We start from the raw sequence: 21009 nt of genomic DNA, 5'->3' as shown, positions 1-21009 counted from the left end.
TTAGCTTTATCAACATCTAATCCACGCGAAGACACAACATGCCCAAGAACTATTCTTTGTTTTACCATAAAATAACACTTTTCATAGTTCAAGAAAAGGTTAGTTTCAATGCATCGTACACCGTGAAATCATCCATGAAAACCTCAATTATTCTTTCAACATAGTCAGAAAAAAAAATACTCATCATGCATCTTTGAAATGTTGCATATGAATTACAAAGACCAAAGGGCATTCTCCTATTTACATATGCACTGAATGGACATGTAAGTATAGTCTTTTCTTGATCTTCAGGATTAATAACAATCTGATTATATACACTATATCCATCAAGAAAGCAATTAAAAAAATTACTCACTAGGCGTTCAAGTACTTGGTCCATGAATGGTAATGAGAAATAATCTTTACGTGTAGACAAATTAAGCTTTCTGTAATCAACACGTATTCTTCATCCACTCGAGATGCAAGTAGAAATGAGTTCATCTTTTCTGTTCTTTACCAGCATGATTCCTATTTTTTTAGGTAACACATGGAGTGGCGTCACCCATTTACTATCCGTGATGGGGCAAATTACTCTTGCATCTAATAGTTTCAAAATTTCAGCTTTCACTATCTCTATCATAGGTTGATTCAACCTCCTTTGCATTTCCCTTGCTGGTTTTGCATTATCCTTCAATAGTATGTGATGCATACACTTTGAGGGATTAATGCCCTTGATGTCAGCTAAAATCCATCCAATAGTTGTTTTGTGATCGTACAACAACTTCACAAGTTTTTTCTTTTATGCACTTGTCAAACCTTTTGCTATGATAACAAGAAGTGTATTGTTATCTCCAATGAATACATACTTTAGATTATCAGGTAAAGGTTTCAACTCTAACTCTAAGGCCTGTAAAATAGATGGCGAAAGCTTTTTATGTGAAGTAGTAAATCAACAAAAACATTACCATAGGGAACAGTTTGCAAAGCTTACAAAGCCAATGCTGATTCGTGCACATTTTGGGGAACACATATGTGCCTCTCCATCTCTTCTATCTTAGTAAAATCATAGTCATAGCTCAAAGCGACGCTTAATCCATCCTCACAATCAAAATAAAAAACTTGTTGCACACACTTATCAACTAAGTCATAATTTTTTATAGAATAAACATTGTTGTAAGGATATTTCATTACATCATAAAAATTAAATTCAATCTTTTCATCTCCTACTTCCATGGAAAAAGTATTCTTACCACAATCAATTTTTGCATTGACAGTTTTCAAAAATGGTCTCCTAAACAATATAGGAGTGTTGTTTGATGAATCACAAGAATCACATTCCATATCAAGAATATAAAAATCACATGGAATAACCAAACTATCAATTTTGATTAGGACATCTTCTATCATACTAAGTGGATAAACAAAACTATGATCCACAAGTTGTATGACAATACTAGTTTTATTCAAAGGTTCCAAACTAAGAGAATCATAAACATGTTTAGGCATAACATAATGGATGCACCTAAATCACATAAATCCCTTTTAAAACTAGCATTACCAATAATACATGGGATAGTAAATGCACCTAGGTCTTTTTGCTTTGAAGGCATATTGTTTTGATTAACAGCAGATACTACTTTAGTCATACTCACCATTTCCTGGCCTTTTAGCTTATAGGCTCTCTTGGTAGTACACAACTCCTTCAAGAATTTAGCATACTTTAGAATTTGCTTGATAACATCAATCAAATGAATGTTGAGTTCCACTTTCTTGAAAATATCTAAAATATCTTTTTATTTGTCCTCTTTCTTAGACCTGGAAGAACTCATAAGAAAGGGTGGAATTGTTTCAAAACTGGAATTCAATGAGTTAGTACTTTACCTTTGGAGTGTTGGTTGTTTTTTCAATTTGTGAGAAAGAGGATGTTTCTTTTTTTGATCAAATGTAAGAATTGTATAGATCAAAAAATAGCAAGACAAGCTTGCAGAACAAGCTGGAAACCAGCAGTACATATAGAGATACATATCCAGGTAAAAGGAACAAACTCCCTTGAATAAACCATAGCAAGACAAGCTTGCGGAACAGAAAGCAAAGGGAAGAGGCTCCCTTATACAACCTAAAATCAAAGGGAACATGCTCCCTTGTACAAGCATCAAAAGCCCATATGGTAATAAACATGCATTAAAACTAACCTAGCAGACAAAGAAGCATCTGCTTGGAAAACCAAAAGCCAACAGTATTAGAGAGGCAAATCTCCTTCTAACTTGGCAGATTGGCCATAACCTGCTTTCCATCAAAAGAGGGATAACAACAGTGAAGACAAACCTCAGCAACAAGCTGGCCATCCTTAAAAGCAAACTAGCTGCTCAGCACAACATAACTTTGGGGAGAGAACCTCACCCAAATGGAGTCCTATACCAAGCAGGTATGAGAAACCATCCGTATATATCATCACTAGCCGACCAAACCTGCTGATACGATCCAGGCAAGGTTAAATTCGGATTTTGACATAAAATGTGCAACTATCCAGTTTTACGGCAAGAGTCATAATTCTCAATCCTACCATTAGAATATCATGTCATGTTGTCTTACCTTAGGTTAGAATATCATGTCAATCGGAGTTTGGCAAGGCATCCAAACACGGGTCAACAGAGGTTGTACGGGTTTTGTTATTTACTTCCTTTTGACTTGTGGACTTTCTATTTGGCTAGGATTCTTTTCCTAAAAGGATGTGGCAGCTTATTTTGGGAATCTCCTAATTCTACAAAGATCTTTAATGGGCTGCAACATAGTTTTCAAGTGTGGCAATGATTAATAAATGTTTTAGAATCCTTTTCTTACAAGGATTCCTTATTCATCCTAGCTACAAAAAAAAAAGGAAAGAAGATTTCAAAATCAATTCCACCTTTAAATTTGATTCTCCTAGCTTATAGAGGACTTCTAAAGGGCAACAAATCTAATCCTATCATATTTAGGATATTAAATTTGTATTTATTTATTTTATTGTTATTTTCTTCTTAGTTTGGGGTTTATTTATATTATTTGGGTTTAATTGTAACTGGGCATCATATAAGTCCACATAAGGGGTCCATTAGGGTTTATTTTAGTTGCAGACACTATAAATAAGGGCATAACCAGACATGTAGGGTAGACAATTCATATTAATAAAACTTCTTGTTTTGCCGGCACTTTATATGTGTGTGTGTGTGTTTGTGAGATAATCTCCCTTCCATGGTTCTCTAAAGAACTGAAAATGACTTATTGAAGAACAACTGTCTTCATGGCGTCATCCTTATACTTCTCATTCACGAATCAATATTCGTTGGGTGGGGGTTTATGTTTCCAATAGTGCTGGTGCCTAGGTACAAGTTATCTTTATGTCACACTCCTATCAAACCTAATTTACTTGGCTTTTTTGGAATTAGTGTCTTTGCGTGTGGGTTGCGTGACCACGTGATCACGAGGTTTGCATCATTTGGTATCAGAGTTAGGCTCCGAAACAAGGTCATATCATTCTGTTATTTTCATTTTTTTAGTGTTCCCTTAAGTTTTTCAGTGTGTGCGTCCATCTTCTTGTTCTTTGTGTCTACATCATCTAAGCAAAAAAATATATATATATTTCATCTTGTTACTACCTCTAATCATATCAGTATATCAAAAAAAAAAAAAAAAGAGGAGTTTAAGAGGGATTTGTTGAAATTTGAAGGATCATTCAATTTTGCCGCAGAAACACAACTCTTGTGAACCATAACCAAACCACCTTGGAATCCATTTAAACTTCATATTCAGTCTATTAGGGGTGAGATCGCATCATATGTCAAATTTGGACTTATTTATGATATTTTTTTGCTTGAGGTTTTAAATTCGAGGTTCAATGCTGTCACAGAAACACTACTATTAGTGAACCATAAGCAAACTAGCTTAGAATCAATTGAAACTTCATATTTTGTGTATTGGGGATGATATTGCACCATATATTAAATTTTGGCTTATTTTGATATCGGCTTCTGGAGGTATTTAATTGGAGGTTCAATTCTACCGCAAACTAATCATACAAGGAGTTTGGGTACCTAGAAATAAGAGAACAACCTATAAATTGAGTTTTGGTGTTTTCATAGTATTGTAATACTACATATTAAATTCAACATCATTTGGATATCAGTTTCTTTAGGTTCCTGAATTCGGTCTTGTTTTGTCGTAACGGAGCTGTTTGGTGTTATCTTTCAAAACTTGTTTTGTTTCTGTTGATTTTGTTCCTGCCATTATACTATCATCATATTTTGATATTTGGCTGTTGTTTGAGTCATTTTCATCACTTTCGCATTTGTTTGTTTTTTTTCGATAAGTTCTGGTCCAAACAAAAGTCAGATTCGTAATCTCGAATCTAAATCAGTATTCTTCCTATTATAAACTCTATTATTTTCGTCGTCTTCTTGTTTTTTTTCCCTATTTGTGTCATGTATTCACCAAGGGAGAGGGAACAGAGGAGGATTGTAGATCAACGATGCGAAAAACTAAGCCATGGTTTGGGGGTTTTAAAACGAGAAGTTGATAAGTGTAGAAGATTATTCTATGATCTTCAAGCTTCATGGGAAAAAGAGGTATAGTGCCAAAAGGATGAAAGAAGAAGGAGAGTTGATGTGGTTATCATTCAAAAGTATGTATGCAAGTGGTTAGTACGGCGTGCTTATTTGAAATTCTTATTAATTACTACTTCTATACAGTGTTGTTGGAGAAAGGTGTTAGCAATAAGGGGATTCTGAAGGCTTAAACAAGAGGCTACTGAAGTCGTTATTCAAGATTCGAGGGCGAATCTTCTTGAAGAGGGAGGGAATGATACGGTTCAGCCCTATGATACGACCCAAGTAAGGTTAGATTCGGATTTTGGCGTAAAAAGCGCAACAGTCCAAGTTTACAGCAACAGTCATAAGTCTCAATCCGACCGTTGGATCAGGCTAATATTTTATATGGACTCTCCAAACATGTTTTACTACCTTGGGTTAAAAATTCAGGTCAATCGGATTTCAGGAAGGAACCACAATACTGGTCAACGGAGGCTGTACGAATTTTGTTATTTACTTCCAATTGACTTGTGGACTTTCTATTTGGTTAGGATTCTTTTCCTACAAGGATGTGGCAGCTTGTTTTGGGAATTTCCTAGTTCCATAAGGATCTTTAATGAGCTGCAATATAATCTACAAGTGTGGCAGTGATTCATTAATGTTTCAGAATCCTTTTCTTATAAGGATTCCTTATTCATCCTAGCTACACAAGAAAAGAAGGGATGGTGGTATTTAATGACATATTAGTTATTTTTATTATTTTCTTTAATATTTGGGCTTAATTAAAACTTTTTTTTAAGCTAGGGTCCAAGGTTTGTTTGGATCAGGTTATGGGCTTTTCAGTTTAGGGTTTTGGGCCATTTTTGAGTGGACCTCATATAAGTCCACATAAGAGGTCCATTATGGTTAATTTTTCAAGAACTATTTAAACTCATGTAAGCTACAATTTTGGCAGCTTTTGATGATTATTATTCTGAATTTTTCATTTTTAACGTGTGAGAGTGATTTTTGCATTTTTTAGTTCTTGAACGAACTGAATCTGACTTATCGAAGATTAACTGGCTTTGTGGCGTCATTCTACTCATTCCAATAGTGTTGGTGCCTTGGGGCAGGTTTCCATTATGTCACACTCATATCAAACCTATTTCGGCTTTCCGGGATTAGATCTCAATCTTGATTGTGGGTTGCGTGACCACGTGATCACGAGGTTCGCATCACGTGCACCTTGGTAGCAAAATAGCAACAGAGAATCAACAGCCCAAAAAAATGGGGAGAGAGCCTCACCCAACATATTGGGGCTCAAAGCATCTATCTAGAGAGGTCAACCGAATCTGACCTGCAGAATAAACAAAATACACAAGAGGGTGTTGTGGGGAGAGAACCTCACCTAGACAAACAAAGCCCCAGCAAAGCAGTATGACGGCAACAAGTAGAGGCACCCTTGAGAAAGGATGACATACATAGCAAGCAAAGCACATATCTGATAAACCAGATCACCATGCCAGCATAGAGGAGGCCACACATTAGGGGAGAGAGCCTTACCCAAACAGGCAAAGAAATTCTTTGTAGTAGGACTCCACACATTGCCAAAAAAGCTCCAATACTAGACAAGAAAGCCAGGGATCATGCATCAGCAAGCAAAGATGCATGATAGTAACCAGGAGAACAAGCTAGAGAAAAAGTCCAGCAACTCTAGCAAACCATAATTCTAGCCAGCTTCAAGAAGCACAGCATACCAATCTACATATAGCAGCAACAAGCTAACTAACCTGCAGAACATAAGCTAGGAGGAAAGCTAGCATCACAACCCACAGTCCCAGGACACACTTCATCAACAACAAATCTGTAGACAAGCTCAACAAGCTACCCAACAGATGTAGCATCAACTAGAAGTCTCATCCTAATCAGCTAGACCCAATCCAAAAAAAGCCTAGACAGACCCCAACCAATGCCCCATATTAGGTAAAGAAATCCTTTGCAGCAAACCAGCAGCATCAAGCTACCCAACTAGCAAACACAGGCAGAATAACCCCATTACAGCAACAGGTAAGGAAACCAAACATTTAGGGACAAAGCCTCACCCAACCGAATCCCTTTACCAAGCAAATGGCAGCCGAATCAGACTTGTAGAACAACTAGAACAGGGGAGTGAGTAGTCTAGACATGGGGAGAGAACCTCACCCAGATAGACAAAACCCCAGCAAGTGGAACATCCAGGCAGAAAGACCTTCAAAGAAGCTAACATCATCTATGTCAGCAGAGAAATCAACGCTGGCAATAGTGATGTGAAGATTTTGAAGATGAACAGTAAGGGAACCAGAGACCCCATCAGGCCAATCAGAGAACAGATCCATGACAAATAAAAGTGGAGGGAAAGAAATCAAACCTCCATCTAAGTCATCTACAAAGGAGAGAGTTGCCACCGGTCATTAGCAGAAACCCTAGCATTTGTATCGCTTGTCCATCCACCCGTTAGGGTTACGGGGAAACCACAATGTACTCACTCTGTTTACATCCAAGTGGAAACAAAGATGTTGATGTTGGACTTGTCATGGGAGCTATGAAGAGAGAGCGCATGAAGCTCAGGAGCAGCTGGATGACCGTGAGGAGAAACTTCAAGAGAAGGAGAGCATCTCTCTTTAAATTCTCTCTTTATCCGACTGACTAGAAAGAGGATGTTTCTTATTTATACTCAATTTGATTTTTATCTCCTCTTATTCCTTCATCTTAATATGTTTCAACCTTTGCTCTTAAGTTCTTTTCCACTTTGCAGCGTGATCACACTAACATTCTCTTTTTGATTCAATGCTTAGGAGGGCAACTTTCCATTCCTTTGTGCCTCTAATTTCCCTAAACTTGAAATTGCTTACCCTATTTGCTTCTCTAAGTTATGAATGCTTGATGTTGTTTCCTATTGAAAAGACATGATATTTTGTTGCAATGTCACTATGTTAGAAGCCAAAGTTTTCATCATCTCATGAAGATCATCACTCGATGACCCCATAACATTGGAATTTGTGAATGCAGGGAGCTGTCTCACTTGATAATTCTATTGGGGCTAAAATCCATGGAACTCTCGATCTTTATTGCTTTGTTGAGGCAAGTTCCCATAACATAAGTTGGGATGATCTCTCCATTCAGGATTATACGTGTTGGAAAAGGGATCATACTTACGCTGAGGTAGTCCATTGAATGTTTCATCAATTTCATTAGCTTGTTAAATGTAATCTTCTTGCTTTGTTTGGCACATATCCAAAGCATGTCCTTCCAAGGAGCATATGTTACAAACTTTCACCTACTGTACATTTTCACAAGCCAAAAAACACATTAGAGAAGTAATATCATTAACTTTATTCTCAAGGTTAGAAATACTTATCTCATTTACTTGGGAAGTCTCCACGCGTGCCAAATTATTTCGAGTTGGCTGCCATATTTGAGATCAAATTGGCTTGCAACCTCAGGTGTCTTATCTACTAATGCCCCTCCACTTGCCGCATCAATGATACTACGATTAGTAGGCATCAGTCCTTCATAGAAATATTGAATGAGAAGCTAATCAGGTATCTAATGATGAGGGCATTGAATGCACAATTGCTCAAAACTTTCCCAATACTTGGAGAGTGTCTCCCTATGAGATTGCCGAATCCCATATATTTCTTTCCTTATATTGGCATCTCAAGAGGCTAGGAAATACTTTTCAAGGAAAATATTTTTCATGCCATTCCAAGTCCTAATGGAACCTAGGAGAATAGAGAAAAGCCATGCATTTGCTACCCCTTTTAAAGAGAAAGGGAAAGCTTTCAACTTAACTTGTTCTTCATTAACTCTGTTTGGTTTCATGCCAACACGAACCATGTGGAACTCCTTAAGATGAGTATGAGGATCTTCTTCGACAAGTCCAATGAATATTGATAGTAAATGTATAAAACCAAACTTGAGCTTGAAGTTAACATTATTGTCCATGTTTATACATAATGGTTGATTCTCCATATTAGGAGCAGCGAGCTCCTTGAGTGTGTGTTGTCGAGCAACAGCCATGGTGTTGACGCGAGCTTCATTTCATAACCTGTGTAAAGTGTTTTTAATTTTGAGATCTACTTGCACTTGACTCTAATTAGTAGAACATGTTACAAGCATAAATAATCAAGAAAACTCAAAAGAAACCAACCACACTAGAGATTGAAAGTAGTGCAAATTGAATGAAAATCCTACACTAGAAAAAAAAAACTACATAAAAACCCTAGAACACAATGGAATTTGGCCTCGATAGTGAGGGGCTAGTGACCTAAGGCAACTAGTCCTGTTCAGAACATTGTTTCCCTTCAGGAAATAAAAGGCCGAGACATAATTCCACCAAAAAATGGTCTTGAAAAGTAATTGTACAGTACTGCCGCAAGCAAAAAAAATATTTTTCTCTTTTTTTCCAACAAAATAAATAACAATCATAGCAAATAAAAATTACAGCACAAGAATCAACTAAAATCACTTTCCCAGCAATGGCGCCAAAATTTGTTGCAATGTCGTGGCTATACAAATTAATTACCCTTACTTAAGATACAACACACAAGATAGTATAAAGCAAGTAAGGGGTCGATCCCATGAGGAAGGTTCAAGTTAGATTTTTAAACTAGATGATATGCAATTTTGGGGGGGGGGGTTTGGAGGTTATCTAAGCTAAACCAAAAGTAAACAAAATGAAGCGATTAATACTAAATCAAAGAAAACCAAAATTTATCAAGAAAAATAAACTTTAGTCATAAGTAAACGTCTACCTACAGAAATAAGAACTAATCATGGAAATGAAACATCAATTTATACTCTAAAAATTTATCCTCTCTTATGTTGATTGGTTAATAAATCTTCCATATAACTAATCCTAGCCATAAAAAAACCACAGTGTCCACACTAGTAATTTAATTCAATTGTAGCCTTAAAAACTAGATAAGTTGATTAATATAAACATAATTGTCTGCAGTCCATGTTTGATTTGATCAATCAAATGTTCTCCCTAAGATTAATAATGTAAATCCGCCACAATTATTAAACTCGGTTGCTTCATAAGTTCATATACCACAACTCCGGTTTTGATATCAAACTTAGCAATAGATTATGTACAATAATAACTTAGAGTTCGCTCTAGCAATTAAAATAAATAAGCATAGGAGAACAAACATATTCATCATATAAATTGGGGAAAAAAAAAGGTAAAATAAATCTCACAATTCTTGAAATCTGAAGGTTTATGTGTCCTTACAACCAAAAAAAAGGAGTTTAGCCTTGCATATCTACTAAACAATTAATCAAAAAGAAGGAAGAAAACATGATTTTGGGTTATGTTGGAGGAATGTGTGTTTTCTCTTTGCTGGCCGTCCTCTCTTTTCTTTTTTCTCTTTCTTTTTATATCCTAGGAAACCCTAATCCCTTTTCTACAAAATAGTCATTTCCTAAGTAGACAATTCACATTTAAGCCTTACAATAACTATTTTCCTAAAAAAGAAGAAATAGTCTTGCATAAAATCTTCAAGCTTTGAATTTTGACTTAGAGGAGATAAATTGTTGAAATAAAGACTTAGATGATGGTTCGGATGCTTTGAGAAGTACTTTGGACTTATTTCTTCACAGAACCTGTATGTTGGCGGAATTCACGTGTCATCTTAGAAAAATCATAGCTCTCTCATATGAACTCTTTTTCTATTGCCATTTGGTAGGCTAATATGTATTTGAGTCAAGAATCTAAAAAAATTAATTTTGCATCAAATGGACTTCTGAGCTCAAGATATTTAAGTCGGAACGGTCGAAGGTCAAAACTAGCAAAATGCAATATTTGACTTTGAAGGCTGTGATTTCCATGTTCTTTCTCTTTTTATTTTTCTTGCCTTATATATATATAAAGGTATGGATGTTATGTTTCTAATTCCACTAGAAGCACTTCATTTCAACATCTAGAGCTCAAACTTTACACAAAACATCGATTGGAGGTTAAATCTGCCAATTATCTCCAATTTACTTCTTTTTGAATCTTTCATCCAAAAGTGCCTTCAAACCATTAAAAAAAAAGAATATGAAGATATTTTATGTATAAAATATAGGCAAAACACTAGGTAAATATAGGTAAAACTATCAAATAATATGGTTGCATCACTTTAAAAGAGGAAGTCCTTAGTAGGGCATGTAAGTCCAAACTTGCAATTCATCTCAAAGCACTAAGATATACATGGACTTGAAGGAGTAATATTGATGGCCTAAGATGAAAATGGAAATAGTTGAATATATGGTGAAATGTGTAGTATATTAGCAAGTAAATTTGGAGCATCAACAACCTACATGACAACTGCAACCTTTTTCGATCCTAAAATGAAAATGGGAGAATATCACCATAGACTTTGTGTCTAGATTACTGAGAAGTAAGAAGGGTAATGATATGATTTGGGTGATTGTGGATTGATTGACAAAATCTACCTTATTCCTACCAATGAATATATACGTGTATGTGTGTGTGTGTAGATAAACTGACCATAATGTATATGAATAAAGTGGTTAGACTTTATGGTGTTCCAGAATTAATAGTTTCAGATAGAGATCCATGATTTACCTCTAGGTTATGGCCGAGTATACAGCATACCATGGGCACAAAGTTGAACTTAAACACTACTTTTCATCCACAGACAGCCAAACAATCTAAGAGAATAATTCAAATTTTATAACATCTATTAAGGTTTACCTTTTAGAGTTTGGAGAATGTTGGGAGGATTATCTACCATTAATGGAATTTATGTATAACAATAGCTATCATCTACCATTGGTATGACACCTTATGAAGCTCTGCATGGAAAGAAGTATCCCACTCCCATATGCTCGAAAGAAGTTGGTGAAAGGTAGCTTGGGCTAGAATTGGAGAAGCTGACTACTAATAAAGTAATAATAATCAGAGAAAGGATAAAATAAGCTCAAAATAGACAAAAGAGTTATGCGGATAACCAAATAAGGCCATTTGAATTTGAAGTAGAAGATTAAATATTTCTAAAAGTTGCACTCAAAATGAAAAGCAAATTGGCACCAAGGTATATTGGAACTATTAAAGTTATTGAAAGAATAAGCTTTATTGCTTACCTCATAGAGTTACCCTCACATATGAGGTGAGTATATGGCATGTGAGTATATGACATGTTCCATGTATCATTACTTTGAAAAATAGAATTAGATCTCGCAAGGGTGTTATCGCAAGTTCCTAAAGAAACTCAAGAGGACTTAACTATAAAAGTTTGACTTGTAAGAATCTTGGACCGAAGTGTAAAAGAATTGAGAAATAAGAAAGTTCTTTTGATGAAAGTGTTGTGGAAATCTCCCAAATTGAAGAAAAAACCTGGGAATGGGAGTCTAAAATGATGACAAAACATTCAGGACTATTTCCATGTTAGTTTAATATGCTCTGTAGCCAATTGATCAGTTACATGTGCATTATTATATTCATATAAATACATATTTATTATTAATAAAGAATTAATTTATCTTTAATAGTCATATAATATTAGATTAATGAATTTAATATTCAATTTATGAATCTAGAGTAAAGATAAAGTTCATGGGATAAAATATTTTGCAAAAAGAATTTAAAAGTTGTTATAATTATGGGATTTCTATCGCATTAAAAAAATTGTTCTTAAAATATTTATAGTCGATGCTCTCTTAAATACTAGACATTTATTACAGTCATAGAGAATGATACATATTATGTCATTTTCTTTATTAAAGGAAGCAATTATTCTAATAAACTGAGGTATAAGAGATACCTAGAACTAATATGTAGGTGTTTGTTATAAAAAATGTACATTGAACTGATCCGCGTGAGAATTTGATATGGAAATATCACTTATGTCTATGGAAAAGCTCACGTGATAGTTGTGAAAATAATCTTTAGACTCAATTATTAAGTTATCTTATATATAGAATGTTATGCTTTGATCCTATTACATGTTATCTTTATCAAGATAACAAAAGGAAAAACATTAGTATATCATAAACTATATGAAGGTATTTAAGTCATCAAAAGAGGATTCATCACTCTACGTAAATTAGAAAAAAAAAATTTCATCTGTTCTCAAATAATATTGACTAAGAAATTCTTAGCCAATGTGGAATGGGATTTGAAAAGAGTTTCAAATATTATTAAAACAATCAATTAATATTATGTAGAGAATAAACATGATTTAACATGGCAGATATACTTCATGCTTTAATGTTAAATCAGAATATTATTGATGAAAAGATATTAATTACACTAAGAAATTGATCATTGAAAGGTTAAGTCAAATCATTAATGATTTTTCTAATATTTAGGGAATCATAACACATTGTTAGATAATGCACCAAATCTTCAAATATAAATTAATCAATTGTTGAATTGACAATAAATTAAATTTTTTAATTTATCTTCAAATATAAATTAATCAATTATTGAATTGATAATAAATTAAATTTTTTAATTTATTTAATTCTATTTAATTAAAATTATAAATATAATTTTGGCCAACATATTAGGAACCTAATGAGTCACACACATTAAGAACCACTAATCAGAAATTAAACTAGGATGATTTAATTAAGTATGACTTGATTATAATATATTTTAGAAATTAAGGACTATAATATAATTAATTCAGGGATTATATTTTTAAACCTAGAAAAATCAAGGACTTGTTTAAGTTAATTTCTAAAATTATCCTGAATTAATATATCGATATTATTCAGGGGGGAAATTGATATTTTTCTAATTTATATAATTTTTATATTTTTCTATAAATACTAAGTTATGCCTCTTATTTTGGAGTTGTTGTCAGTTAAACAAAATAACTACGTAAATCACAGAATAGAGAACTAGCACTCTAGGCATAATAATCTTTTTCTCCTAAATATGGATGTAGGAGATTTCTCCCTGGTAAAATCCATATGGACAGTAAGGTAAATATTATGAAAAAACAATAAATTAAAAATTTATACTTGGGGAATGAAAAGGGATTATAAGATTGGAATAAAATATTTATGTCCTAATTACAAAAAAATAATAACATCTGAAAATGGTTGAAAAAAAATACATAAACATAAATAAAAATCAAATGAAAATGAAATAAAAGGAAAAAAAAATAATGGAATGTAATTTAAAGAGATTTGAAATAGCCTACCTTAAATTTGATATAAATGTGTTGAAAATTGGGAAACGTTTACTTGGAAAAACAAAAGGGTATTAATAAGGGATATAATGGGAATTACCTAAAACTTTTTAAAATATATGTGTGTGTGTGGCTGGGAGTAGTGTGGCTAACTATAGAGACAAAGAACAAAAGAGAAATGGGTAGGAAAGCCTAGAAATTTAAAGGAAAATCAAGAAATTGAGAGAAGCTCTTGAAGTTTGCAAGGATTAAACACTATAAAAATCAAGATTTAGAGAAAAAATAAAGTAAGAAAGAGGGTAGAGAGAGTGAGTAAGTCATGACAAAATAAATTAGGAAGTAATGAGGAAGAAAACTGACAAAAAGTTTGATTTCTCTTGCAAATTATCCTTATTTCCTTGTGATTAGAAAGTGAGGATCGCTTTTACCATGAATCTTTGTGTTATTGATGAATTTTGAAGCTTTTAGTTAGGGTTTACATTATGAAATATTGAGTTTTATAGGTTAAAATGTTTATGATGATGATTTTTTTTTTAGAATGGTATTCTCAAGTATGAAATAATGATGGGTAATATGTTAATTGAAGGAAATTGAAAACAAAAAAATAATGTGTTCTTCCTTGTTGAATTTCAGCCAAACATGAAAATAAGGAGTTATATTGATTTTATTGTTATGGGATTTGTGTTTCATCAGGTTAGTTGAAGTATTTAATATATGGGAAATTAATAAAATTGCATAAAGAAGTAAAGAAAATTCATGAATTTGATTTTTGTGATGGGTTGGCTTAAATGTTAAAAGTGTGAAAAAGTTTATTAAATTGTGTTATTGGATGTGTATGTTTAGGCCAAATGGAGCTAAAATGGATATAAGAAAAGGATGTTTAAATTGTGATGTAATATAAATGTTAAGATGGACATGGATGAAATGGTCTTGTATTGAGAGGATACTTCAGTAGCTAGACCATAGGCCAGAGCAAGTGTTGGGATGTTATTGCAGTTCAGTAGCTAGACCACAGGCCAGAGCAAGTGTTGGGATGTTATTGCAGGTAAGTGCTTGACACCTATAATATGTTAATTTAGGAGCTTTATTTAATTAGTTTTGTTAAATTAGTGTTTGTATTAATTAAGTTGTATGGAAGAAATAAGTAAAAGAAAGGGAAAGGAAAAAGGAAAAAGGAAAAAGGAAAATGATGTTTGATTAGTTATCCATGTGTTGGAAGCTAAGGATGTTAGTTTGGCTAGCATTAACAAATCCTAATGATCAAGAGAATACAACATGAAAGAGAATAAGAATCTAATTAACCTTTACAAGTGAGGAAGGTTAAAGATATCAACGTGAATAAATTGATATTAGCATTAAAAGATTAATGAATAAGGAATATAAAAGGAGTTAAATTAAAGAATAAATAGTTAGCCATGAGTTTCTTATTGTAGAAAAGATATTTATATTTAATTATTGTTGTGAAAGTGAATAAGTTATGAATAAGTAAGTTTCTTTGCTATTTCTTGTATTTTTCAGGTCCATCTTTTGTACAATTAAAGTAGTGTTGAAGGTTTTATATTGTTAATATAAATTAAGCATCTTCTGTTATGCACAATGTCAGATGGTGGGTCACGCTTCCTGGATTGAGGGGTTTTGGATGCATTAGGATAAATCATAAAATTATGATTTGAAAGGGTTCAAAAGTTGTCACATAGTATTATGGTCATTAGAAAACCTAATGGTCTACGAGAGTCTAGGTGAAAAAATTAGTTGTGCAAGGGGAAGACATATCATCCCTAATGCACTCTACCTATAGGAAGCTATATTGTTGATTGTTAAAAGTCATGCAATCATTTTAAAGTCTAAAAAAAATATTTGTCTAAGGTTTAAGAAAAGTCCTCCTCAGTAAAGAAATCATTATCTCATCGGGTTAAAACTTAACCATCCTAATGCCAAAAAAAAAAATATTTGTTATAATACTTGTCTTAACCCAATTTTGGGTTTCCCCTAAAATCATCTTAAAAAAAGCAAAAAATAAAAAAGGACTAATAACTTGGCAAAAAAAAAAAAAAGGTAGGCTAAGAAGAGCTCTAAGCAAATGGAGGAAAAAAAACTGAGATTTTGGAAAAAATTAAGAACTCAAATATACCCAAGATTGAAAGACAATGTAGATTCAAGATTAAAGAAAATGATTATTGAGTGAATTTCAATAAAAATTAAGTATGGGGACTTAGTTAGATTTTTAATAAGTTAATTTGATTTAATATGTCAAATTCACTTTATTAAGGGCTTAATTGATGAAAAAATAAGTGTGAAAGCTTAATTTGGGCTTAATTGAGAATGATGGAATTTTAGATGATCAAGTTTAATTTTTATAAAGTTAATTGGGTGAAATCATGGACAAAATTGAAAGAAAATCAAAGTTTAAGGTCAATTAAGGATAAAATTGAATAAATTCAAACCAAGGATCTTTTTGCAAAAGGCATTTGAATTCGGGGACTCAATTTGGTTGAAAACAGGATGAAATTGAAGAAATTAGAAGTTTGAAGGTCAATTATGGATAAAATTCAAAATATTTAAAACCAAAGACTAAGTTGAAAAACACGTTGAAATCAAGAGATGTTTTTGAGACTTGACAAGGGAAAAATTAAAGTGATTCTTAAAATCAAAATGCAATTAAGAACTTAATTGAAAAAATTAAAAAGATTGAGGGTTGAAATTAAAAGAGGAAGTTTAAAACCTAAATTAACCCAAAAACAACGTTGTTTTATTTAAATGAAATGGTGCGATTTGTGCTGTTTTGACCTAAACGACGAGTTTTGGATTCATACAACAGTGTTTTGGTCAACAAAAAAAAAAAAAAAAAACTTTGTCAGACAACATATTGTCTTGCACTGTTCTTCATTCTCTTTAAACAAACCATGAAGCCACCTTTCAAGGCCATTTAATACCTCATTTCTTCCCCAAACAAGACAAAAAAACACATCACCCTCGTTACTTGATATTGTACTACACTCTCTTTTATTAATATCTTCTCTTTTATTTTTTTTATTTTTTTTTTACTTTGCGTTGATTTTTTATTAAAATTTTAATTAATACTCATATTTTTAAAATTATTTGGTTCAACTTTTTTATAAATGTTAATTAATTCTTTAAAGTCATAATATTTCCAAGAGATTATTGCAATTTATCTTTTAATTTTTTTCCTTTTATATTTTTTATAAATAAATTATGTCTGATATTTTTATAAAAAACAAAAATAAAATTTGTTCTTAGCAGTAAAAAATAATATCTAATATAAAATAAAAAAAATAAGTTAAATATTTGCGAAATTCTTTTTTATTTACCAATTCATATAGATTTTTATAATTTATTTTTATTTAACAGAAACACCACCTTTCAATTTTTCAATTTAAAAAATAATGATACATAAAAACTCATACATGATATTGACATCTTTTATTCTTACATTAAAAAATTTAGTTCATGTGCTTAAAACATCTGAGTATTTACGGTCGACTAGTGTGTTAACAAACGACAATCAGTTTACAATCAGTTTGCTTTCAATATTAGGAGTTTCCATGTTGCAGTTATTGCCTAATAACAACATAAATGACTTTCTAAGAAAAATCTTATTATTTTTCATTGCATTGGGATCTACTTGAGAAGACCAAAATTAACCAAACCCGAATTCAGAACAGCTACGAAACAGCCTAACAAAGAATAAAACCCAAAACTGAAGTCAAGCCCATCCAAGGAAGTAAGGGAACAGCTTAATGTAAGCCTTAAGCTTCACCCAAAAATAAAGAGAAGAGAAAACCCTATTTTATATTACAATTTGCTGAGGATCTACAAAAGTTTTTTGCTTCAGTGGCTACAACAAACACAGTGAAACATTACCAGATAGAACAAATATATGATATGATATGCCCTCACATATGAAACAAGGTCAGATATTGCGGTATATTCCAGAACTCGGCAATCCATCCTACCAAATTATCCAGTAATCATAGTGATGTTCCCTATCCTGAGATACACCTGATAGTTGTAATATCTGTTGATTCAAAATAAAAAAATATATATCAAAATAAGAAGTCTAGAATTGATGACAGGAAAATATATAACAGCCATCAAAACATCAGACTCTTGCTAGTATACTCTGCTTTAACCAGATGATGTAAACAGCATGTGGTGAGAAAGACATGTGACTTGTTTGTGTAAGAAAGTTTGTGTTGATCCAGTGCACGCAGAAATCAGTTTGACAAACAATTTCAAAATTTTTCCACAAATTGTCAAACCACAACTTAACAGCAACAGCAACTGCGTACCACTTTCAATGATCCATCTTAGCAAAACGTCCCCTAATTCTTGTTCTGCCTTCTGCCCGAACCTTGCGGGATTCATACCTGATATGTTTGCTGTACCTGTTGTTTTTAACAAAAAGAATGCTGGTTTACAAGTTCCAGAAAAATGACATCCAAAGATCACTCATCTCATGCTAATGAACCATCCTGCTAAGATTCTACGTCTTATTTAGGTGGTCCACTTGACTTGTCCATGTTCAATAATTTAAAATTCTCAACAATCCATCTGTCACAAGACTACCCTTAAAATATAGAGTAATTACCAGGTAAAGTTGTTTCCAGTCCATGAAACATATAGAAGAGCTTGTTGAAGACTGATGCGTCTTCTTCAATGTAAATTTATTCAGACCAAAAAGGTGTTCATTTTGAATCTTAATTTCTCAGTTTCATCGATCCAATCAGAACATGCTAACGCAATTCATTTCCTTGGAGACCCCAAACTATCAGAGAGTTTTAGAAAATCTAACACTTAAACCAAAGCTAAATATTACAAAAATTAATCACTTTCGATGGATATAGGAAATGTCGATCTCAGAAAGCACATGTTCAAGTTCCTTTCAAATTGAAAACATAGATTGCAATATAATACTATCAAAGAACTGGTGATCCAAATACCTCCTTGTTTTCTTCTTCTCCTTGTATCGTGAAATAGCAGAATCTCTCTCCTGGCTGTTTAATTCATATGTCACAACATTTGGGAGAGCTGGTAATGTTTCAATTGTAAGAGGTTGTGGCTCTGCTGCATGATCATCATGGACGTGACTTGCACTGCCAATAATATTTAACTCTTTGTCAGGAACTGCACAACTTTCCTCAAAGTTGCTTCTTGGTAATGTAGAAGGAAAACAAACTTGATGAGCAGCTTCACCATAATCAGCAAGCCAGTCAGGCAGATTTTCCTGAATGAAGGAAAAATAAATTATTCCTCTTTTATTCTACTGAAAGAACATCTGATACTGATAATTGCAAGAACTGAATTAAAACAAAACCAAAAGACAAGAAAATAAGTTTACATAAGAAGCTCTCTAATGATTAAGCCAGCTAATAAGTGATCATGAGCCTGCCACTCATGCTTTGAAGTAAAATAGGTTTCATGCAAAAAATCTAGTGACCCTGGAGACAATGGGATAAATTGTAGACACAATCAAGAACAAACTGATCTAAAACCCAGGAAAAGTTTATTTTGACATATAACCAATGTCTTGTATGCCCATTTCATGTGAAAAATTCATTAACCCTGGAGACCACAAGACGGCCTCTCTTCCACATGAAAACAAAGATCTAATAGATGATATTTAATCGATTTGCTTTTTTGCATGTGTGTGCCTTGGTGGACAGGCAAGTTATAAATCTTTGCGTGCACCTGCTGATAACGCTTTGCTTCTAAATTGCCAACCCTAAAACCCTTGATCATCCACATGGACCAGTGTGCCAAACCAACAAGGCAACAAGAAGACTCGTATTACCACTTAGAGTACGAAAAGACATGTTGATGATATTTTGAATTCAGATCCAGTCCTACTGAGATTGTTCTCTTTCCTTCCACATGTAGATCACTATGTCATACTTAATTCGGATAATGAATTAGCTCAACAATGGCGAGGCAGATAGATAAAAGGAAATTAATTCCACAACCACAATAAAAAATGCTAATGCTCACAAATTATACGAGGTAGAAAACATGAAAGTTTACAAGTGAATGCCGTAGACTACATGACTACATGGAACAGATTTACCTTGTATGAAGTGAATGCCCCAGGATCACCAATTGTATTTAAATTCGGTGCTGCGGATCAGCATCCAGTGATTGGAGGATATTAGCAGGGTCAACGTCTGCATTTCCATATGGATCAGGCTTCCATCTCACTAGTTCACGAAGCTGACAAAGGATTTCTTCCTTGTGCTGCCCACAAGCAGCATTACGATTCTGATTCAAGAATGACATCCTCAACCCAGGTCAAAACCACAGCAGTCCATTGACAAATTTTGACTAGTATTTAGCAACAAAGATTTTTCATATGGAGAACATCATAATTCAAAAACACTAAAAAACCTACACAAATTTACTTAGAACTTTAATTTTTAGAAAACTAAAATTTATAGCCAATGACTTATCAAGCTTGTACTTTAATTTTCCCACATAAAACTTTCTGGATAATTTTCAGTCATAGAAAAAAAAAAAGAAAAAAAAAAAGAGTGAATCTCAATTAAACTCGTGCATTTATCAACAAAGGAACCTAAAGGGAAACACAATTAGTCAACTAAGTTTTTTTTCTTTTTTTTTAAAAAAAAAAACAGTTGTGTTTGGTTGCCAGCAATCCGATCAAAAAAGCTTCTTTTTTTTAAGATCTTTTCGTAGTTCAAACCAATGAAACCTACCGCAACCACATGGATTTTTTAAAGTGAGACTTTTCAGTACAGCATAAGCAGAATTGGAACCTTCATCTGAAGCTAACAAAAAAACCCCTCGGACACCACTAATTTAAACTTTACAGTGATTATTAAGAAGCACAAATAGATAATTACCTTAGGCAAAGGAGGGACTCCTAAAGTCTGGAAATGTGAACACGAATCAGTGGAAACTATCAAATCATCAATGCAAACGGCAGGGCTATCCCAAAGAAACAAATCCGAACAGCTATCATCAAGTTCAGACCCCATAAACCCATCACTTTCTTCACTAAAAAACAGAGACTTTTTGAGACCCAGATCTTCAAACCCCAAAATTGTCATCAAATTCATTCCCTGAAGGACACCCAGTAAAACCCTCAATCGGCCTACGAATGTGTGTTGAAGACAAAGAAGAAAAAGACTGTGTTTTTCCCAGTCGCAGTTTTGGCAAAAAACAGAGTGCTCTGTTTGACAGAAGATTGATACAGGGGATGCGTGACAGGCATCACATAGCAGTGAACGAGTGTGCTTGGAGAAGAGCTGGTTCGTTGAGTGGACTTCATG

General features: G+C 33.3%; 1 long non-coding RNA gene across 1 annotated transcript; it reads right to left on the bottom strand.

Moving 5' to 3' along the window:
• Positions 1-17307: 17307 nt before the first annotated feature.
• On the bottom strand, positions 17308-20799 carry LOC118036332 (uncharacterized). Its single transcript, XR_004685358.2, has 5 exons — positions 20581-20799; positions 19791-19981; positions 18670-18953; positions 18019-18114; positions 17308-17744 (listed from the first exon to the last, which is right to left on the bottom strand). It is a non-coding gene; the product is annotated as an uncharacterized lncRNA (long non-coding RNA).
• Positions 20800-21009: the final 210 nt, after the last annotated feature.

The sequence above is a fragment of the Populus alba genome, chromosome 10 (genome assembly GCF_005239225.2).
Source record: "Populus alba chromosome 10, ASM523922v2, whole genome shotgun sequence".
Classification (NCBI taxonomy): Eukaryota; Viridiplantae; Streptophyta; class Magnoliopsida; order Malpighiales; family Salicaceae; genus Populus; species Populus alba.
Note: the sequence above shows the minus strand (reverse complement) of the source record. Positions and strands in the feature narration are given on the sequence as shown.